General features: G+C 55.0%; 1 long non-coding RNA gene across 1 annotated transcript in view; it reads left to right on the forward strand.

Annotated features, from left to right (window-relative positions):
* The window catches only part of LOC116543086, a 9,329-nt gene extending 6,411 nt beyond the window's left edge, over positions 1 to 2,918 (forward strand). The window contains exon 3 of the long non-coding RNA XR_004265468.1: positions 2,720 to 2,918. This is a non-coding gene — a long non-coding RNA (uncharacterized LOC116543086). The remainder of the gene's footprint in view (positions 1 to 2,719) is intronic.
* The last annotated feature ends 4,063 nt before the right edge of the window (positions 2,919 to 6,981 follow it).

Raw genomic sequence — 6,981 nt, forward strand, 5'->3', positions numbered from 1 at the left:
AAGGCCACACCCTCACTAGAGGCCACACCCCCTCTAAGCCACACTCTCACTAGGGTTTACACCCTCTCTTGAGGCCACACCTCCTCTAAGGCCACACCCTCACTAGAGGCCACACCTCCTCTAAGGCCACACCCTCACTAGAGGCCACAGCCTCTCTTGAGGCCACGCCATCTCTAAGGCCAGCTCTCTCTGAGGCTCACTCAACTCCTGGGGGCCCCAGGGGTTCCATGCTGTGTGTTCCTCTCGTCCCTGCCTCTGTCTTCACACGGCCTCCTCTGCCTATCTGTCATCAAATCTCCCGCTGCCTCCCTCTTATAACCACCTTGTGTTGGCGTTTAGGGTGTTCAGAGAGTCCAGGAGCGGATTGCCATCTCAAAGCGCTTCACCTCCTCACCCCTGCACAGACCCTTCTTCCTCATTAGGTCACATTCAGGGATGAGGACCAGACACCTTTGGGCCATGATTTCACCGGCTGGCTCCCTTCACAGCATGGCTCCCAAGACAGAGGCTTCTGCTCTGGGCCCTGCTCCTCCCCCACCTCCTCTGAACCGCATCCACGGGGCTGTCCTACCTTCCTGAAGCAGTGCTCCTCAAGGCCACTGGTGGCCTCTGTATCCACAAACCCACGAGCCCTTTCTTGACTCTGTTTTTCCCACACAGGGCAGTGCCTCATGCAAGGACACACTGTATCTGAACCGCAGGCCTCTGGCTCTGACTGCCCACTCAGCCTCCTTCTTCCCTTTCTTTACCACGCCATTTTCAGAGCTGGTCTCCACACCTTCCATGTCTGGGTGGTCCCTGCCCCACCCTCTGGGCCAACTGCCCATCTTCCTGAGGCCTCCTGGGACTCCAGAAACAGCTCAGCCCTGGCCCTCCAGCCCTGCCCTCACCCCACAGCCCCTCCATGAGCAGCCAGGCTTTCTGCTCGAAGGCCCGCATCCTGGGGCCACATTTTTTTTTTGATCAAGCATTGGGATTTTTAAAATGAATTTTACTGTGCTTTATTACAATTGGTTTTAGTTGAGGAAAAATGTGCAGAGCTCCAAGTGGATATTTGGCGATAGGGTGTTCCCCGTGCGGATCCGACCTGGCAGCTTAGGGTTTGCGGTGTCCAGGTCTCTGTTGTAATGGCTCAGTCCTACCACTGGAAGCAACCTTAGTCCACACATAAAGAGTGAAGGGGGCTGAGTGTCAATAAAACTTTATTAACAGAAGCAAATGATGGCCCTGTGCCCAATGCCGGTCTGGTGTGCACGAAGCAGCAGAATCACCTGAGCAGAGCCTGAAGGAGGTAGATGGGTGGGGTGGTTCTCCAGGTTAAGCTGTACCAGCAAACCTCCGACAGAGAGTTTCAAAGACACGAGGGGATTGTCTCACAGCTAGACAGGATAAATGGCTTTCCTATTTGCTTAAACAATGACGAACTTTCCTAACTGCACCCAATTGAGTAATCTGATCACTGCCAAATCTCCACGTGATAGCCTAAAAATAGATAGGAAAATACGGATTACTCTTATTTATTGTGGCAAAATAGACATACTATGAATCATCTTCACCATTTTTAAGGGCACAGTTCCATGGCACTAAGTACATTCACCTTGTCGTGCAGCTGTCACCAGCATCCACCTTCAGAACTTTCTCACCTTCCCAAGCCGAAACCCCACTCATCAAACACGGACTCCGCATTCCCTCCCCCAGCCCCTGGTACCCCTGGAACTTCCTGCCTCTATGACTTTGACCACTCTAGAAAGCTTGTATGAGTGGAATCATGGCATTTGTCCTTTGGTGACTGGCTTCTTTATATTTGTTTTTTTTTGAAGCAGAGTCTCTTTCTGAAGCCTAGGCTAGAGTGCAGTGGTGTGATCTCAGTTTATTGCAATCTCTGCCTCCTGGGTTCAAGCGATTCTCCTGTCTTAGCCTCCCAAGTAGCTGGGACTACAGGCATCCACCACCATGCCTGGCTAATGTTTGTGTGTTTAATAGAGACGAGGTTTCACCATGTTGGCCAGTCTGGTCTTGAACTCCTGACCTCAGGTGATCCACTCGCCTCAGCCTCCCAAAGAGCTGGGATGACAGGCGTGAGCCACCGTGCCTGGCTGTTGACTGGCCTTGTTTCACTGAGCTCACCCACGTCGCATGTGCCAGCACTTCCCCCTGTGTTATCCTGTTCTCGCACTGCCATAAAGAAGTGCCTGAGACTGGGTAAATCATAAAGAAGAGGTTTACTTGGCTCACGGTCCTGCAGGCTGCATGCAAACATGGCCAGGCATCTGTCTGGCTTCTGCAGAGGCCTCAGGAAGCTTCTGATCATGGTGGAAGGTGAAGGGGGAGCTGGTGTCTCACATGGTGGGATCACAGAGAGACAGCAGTGGAGGTGCCGCATGCTTTTAGACAGCCAGATCTTGGGAGAACTCAGTATTGTGAGGACAGCACCGAGAGGACGGTGCTAATCCACCCCCGTGATCCACTCACCTCTCAGCAGGCCCCAGCGCCAACACTGGGTGTGCAATCCAACATGAGATTTGGGTGGGGACACAGAGCCAAACCACGTCCCCTTCCTTTTTATGGCTATGTTCCCTGGTATGGATGGACCCTGTTTGCTTAATCCTGTCGTCAGAAGGTAGATATTTGGGCTGCTGGCACTTGTTGGCCACAGTGGACAGAGTGCTGTGGGCACTCGTGCCCACATTTATGTGTGGACACAGGTTTTCACTTCCAGCAGGCACATTCCCAGAGCGGGCTCACTGGGTGGAATGGCAACTGTGGGTTTAAATGTGTGAGGCACACACAGTCCCACAGCATTGGCGCCACGGCCCATCCCCAGCAACACAGGCAGCTCTGACTCCCCAACACCCAGTGCTGGCCGTGGTCTGGCTTTGGATGGCAGCCGTCCTGGTTGTTCTGACGTGCATTTCTCTGTGAGTAGAGCAAAGCCCCCATCCTGCACCCCTGGTGCTGAGCTGAGGGAACTCAGGCGCTCTCTGGTCACCCACAGGGACCCCTTGCTGTCGCCCTTCCTGGGCGTGGAGAAGCCTCATCGGAGCCCTGATTGCCCATCTGTCCCTGGGGGACGCTGTGAGGCGCAGGGAATCTCCCGCCTGGTCTCTGCTTTGCCCCAGCCCTGTGGGACAGTTCTGGGCACAGAGTGGGCACTCTGCAAACACTGCGGGAAGAACAAAGTTGTTGTTAGTATTTTTAATGTAAACATGATATTTTCTTGAACAATCTATGCTATTTGTTTTTGTTGGTTTGGAAATGGATCTCTCAGCAGAGTAACCTGGCGCATAACCTCATAAGGGCGGTGCACCTGGTCCTGGGTCAGACTCCCTCGCTGACCACCCCGTCTCCAGGAGGACAGGAAGGTGCAGTGGCTGTGGCTCTGAGCACAGGCCCTGAGAGCTGGAGAGGCCCACGGAGCCCTGGGAGCACATGGGTCGGTGAGATGACCCCGCTGTGCCTTGTACATCTGTGCCCCATGTCCACCCCGCTGGGCTGCCCCCCTCTCGGCCCTGTACCTGGGCAGGTGAACCTGCTCTTCATGTCAGGAATAACGTCACCCACCTCCAAGGCTGTCACTGGGGAAACACAGAGCACAGGTCGCCCTTGGCATGCTTCAGGGCCACCAGCATGCCCTCACTGTGTTTGTGATGGATCTGGGAGCTGGGGGGAGACCTGAGGTCCTTGGATGGCTGCTGAGACCACCTCGAGGAAGGACATAGCCTTGTTCCGTTGCATCCGAGCGGGGTCAGGCCAAAGCCTGAGGCAGGGTCAGATGGCAGCTGATTAGATCTTATCTGACCTAAAGTTGGTCCTAATTTAATTTCTCCTTCAAATAAATACAAGATTGAAAGCTGCTCCCCGGCCAGGAGGCAGCTGAGCCTCAGGGTGCTCCGCATTTTTTCTCAGGGACCAGGGTGGCCTCCTTTCTGGATTGAATACCCCATCTTTTTAGCAACAACTCCATTACCCCACATGGCTGGGTCCACCCTGATAGCGGCATCACCCTGAGGAGCTAAGGGGTCCAGCCTTCCAGCTGCATTCAGCAGCTGCCTGTTCCTTGGTCCCCTGCCCCTCTCTTTCACCCTAAGCTGACAGAGGGGCGAGCTGGGGAGGTGGGGACAGGGTGGCAGCAGGCGGACCAGCCCTGGCAGCCTTCTTGTCTGGAGTGCAGGGTGAGGAAGGAGGCGGGAGGGGCCTCCCGTCTGCCCGAGGTCTGTCCCTTCTCTCCTGGGTCCCTGAAGCCCTGACCCTGCACTCCCGATGCTGAGTGGCCCCGGAGCTGGAAGCTGTGAACCTGGCTGCAGTCTCAGCTGTGGGGGTTGGGGTTGGGTGGGGACTGGCCCCAGAGGACCCCGCACTGTGTGTGCTGCTCACCGTCCACAGCTATGGCACTCTGCAGTATGTCTGCCACCTGCCCACCACCAGTGCAGAATCGAGTGGCCGTGTTCACAAAAGGTGTCCTGATACCTTACGGGTAAATCCAAGCTTTCTAAGGGGTGTCTGCTTTGGGAGAAAAATTTAACCCCAGTACAGGTAGAGCCTAGAGCCCTCCTCACTTCCAGCGAGGCTGGGTCCACACAGTCCCGTGCCTCGGGGCTGCAGATGTCTGTCCAGCCAAGCGTCACCCAGCGGTCCATCAACAGTCCCTGTCTGGGCCCTGTCGGTGGTCAGGGAAGCCTTTTGCCAGCAAGGACCCAGTGGAGCCAAGCAAAGCTCAGAACAGCCCGTCCACATGCGGCTGGATTTCAGGATCAGCAGGTGTCCAGCCCCAGCACCGCTGACCATGTCTGTTCTGGTCCTCAGAACTCCCTGAGGCACTTTTGCTGGTCTCTGTTTGATCTCCTCCAGCCATGGGGAGCTCACTACCTTTGCTTCCAGCACATCCCCGAGCTGAGGAGCCACAGCCCTTGGTGGGCCCTTTTATCCATGAAGCTTCTGAACGCTGCTGCCCCGTGGCGCCTGCCCTGCCCCAGCCCTCCCATGACGGGAGCCGACAGACTTCTGCCTCCCCTTCATCCAGGCAAACCCCTGGTGGCTGCTGTGCCAGACTCCCGTGTGGAACAGGCCCGTGGAGATGGGGGACTGACTCCATCCTCCCCTGAACCTCAAGGAACAGCCGGGGTCCCCGTGGGATGTCCTAGGGTGCGCCCTGGCCCCAGCTCTTGTCCACCTTCTCTGTCCCCGATCCTCGGCCTGGAGTTGGCCTGCTGTGGACCAGCTTGGCCCTGTTGGGGGAACTGGACCCAAGGGAGAGCCCCTGCTGTGCTGGGCTCCCAGGTCAACATCCCTCTAGGGCCTTGCCCAGGGGAAGGTGCAGGGCAGGCAGCTGTCTCTGAAGGACACATAGGACACTGAGCACAGCTGGATGGACAGCAGTGGCCAGCCCTAAGGTCAGCAAGACCGGCTCCTCACTGGGGCTGCTCCTGGTCACAGGACCCAGCTCCCACGGCTGTGTCTGCTGATGCCCTGACCCGGCCTCAGACTCTTAAGATGGGCGCCTGTCCTGACGCCTCGGTGCCAGCCCAATGCAGAGGGGCAGATAAACCAGAGCCAGATGTGAGGTGTGGGCATTGGGGACCTGACAGGCCACCCGGCTCCCCATGTCCCTGCTTGGGGACTGGCTAGCAGCCAGCCATAGTCAATGCAGTGGCTCCCAAAACACACACACAGCACGCGGGCACACACACACACACACACCCCATAACTCACAGCAGCACCTCCCAGAGCTGGTTTAGCACAGCATTTGCTCCGAACCCAGACCCCTGTGACCACAGCTGGCCTCATCTCCCTCCTGTCCTGCTCCGGGCAAAGACAGTCACAGAGCGACTCCTTCCCTCCTCACTGTGCACACACGAAGACCCTGCCCCGGACCACCAGTGTGCAGATGCCACTGCGGACGGACCCTGCACCTAGAGCTCCCAGATGTGAGCCATGAGCAAGACCCATGGTCGTCTGATGCGTCAAGAGGAGGTGCCAGTTCCATTCTGGAAGATTCCATCCCGTTTCCATGCCTATCGGTCCTCCCTGAGGACACCCACCAGGGAGGATGCCACCTGTCCATGGTTGGGGTCAGTCATTCATTCAGTCACTCACTCATTCATTCACTCACTCACTAATTCACTCATTCACTCACTTGTTCATATTGTCACTCAGTCACTCATTTATTCACTCATTCATTCATTCATTCACTGTCACTCATTTACTGATTCACTCAGTCACTCACACATTCACTCACTTGTTATTCTGTCACTCAATCACCCATTCACTCACTCATCCACTCACTCATCCATTCAGTCACTCATTCACTCATTCATTGTCATTGATTCACTCATTCACTTGTTCATTCTGTCACTAACTCACTAATCAGTCACTCATTCACTCACATCACTCATTCACTCACTCACTCAACATTAACTCACTCATTTATTCACTCACTCATTCATTCACCTACTCACTCATTCACTCGCTCACTTGTTCATTCTGTCACTAACTCACTAATCAGTCACTCATTCACTCACTCATTCACTCATTCACTCACTCACATCACTCATTCATTCACTCACTCATTCATTCACCTACTCACTCACTCATTCACTTGCTCACTAACTCATGCTCTGCCTCAGAATGTGTGAGATATTGTTCTAGAGGCTGAGACAGAGCTGTGATCTAAATAAGTTCCAGCTTTGGAGGAGCTTGAGCTGCAGCAGTTCAGATACCCTAACTATGGACAGGGGGTGTAGTGTGTGTGGGTGTGATGTGTGTGATGTATGTGTGTGTGTGCATGGGTGTGATGTGCATGAGTTTATGTGTGTGGGTGTGAGGTGTGGGTGTGATGTGTGTGAGTGGGTGTGATGTGTGTGTATGTGTGTGGGTGTGATGTGGGTGTGATGTATGAACGTGTGTGCATTGGTGTGATGTGTGAGTGGGTGTGATGTGTGTCGGTGTGATGTGTGTGAGTCTGTGTGCATGGGTGTGATGCAT

The sequence above is a fragment of the Sapajus apella genome, unplaced genomic scaffold, assembly GCF_009761245.1.
Source record: "Sapajus apella isolate SASKATOON/1434 unplaced genomic scaffold, GSC_monkey_1.0 scaffold181, whole genome shotgun sequence".
Classification (NCBI taxonomy): domain Eukaryota; kingdom Metazoa; phylum Chordata; class Mammalia; order Primates; family Cebidae; genus Sapajus; species Sapajus apella.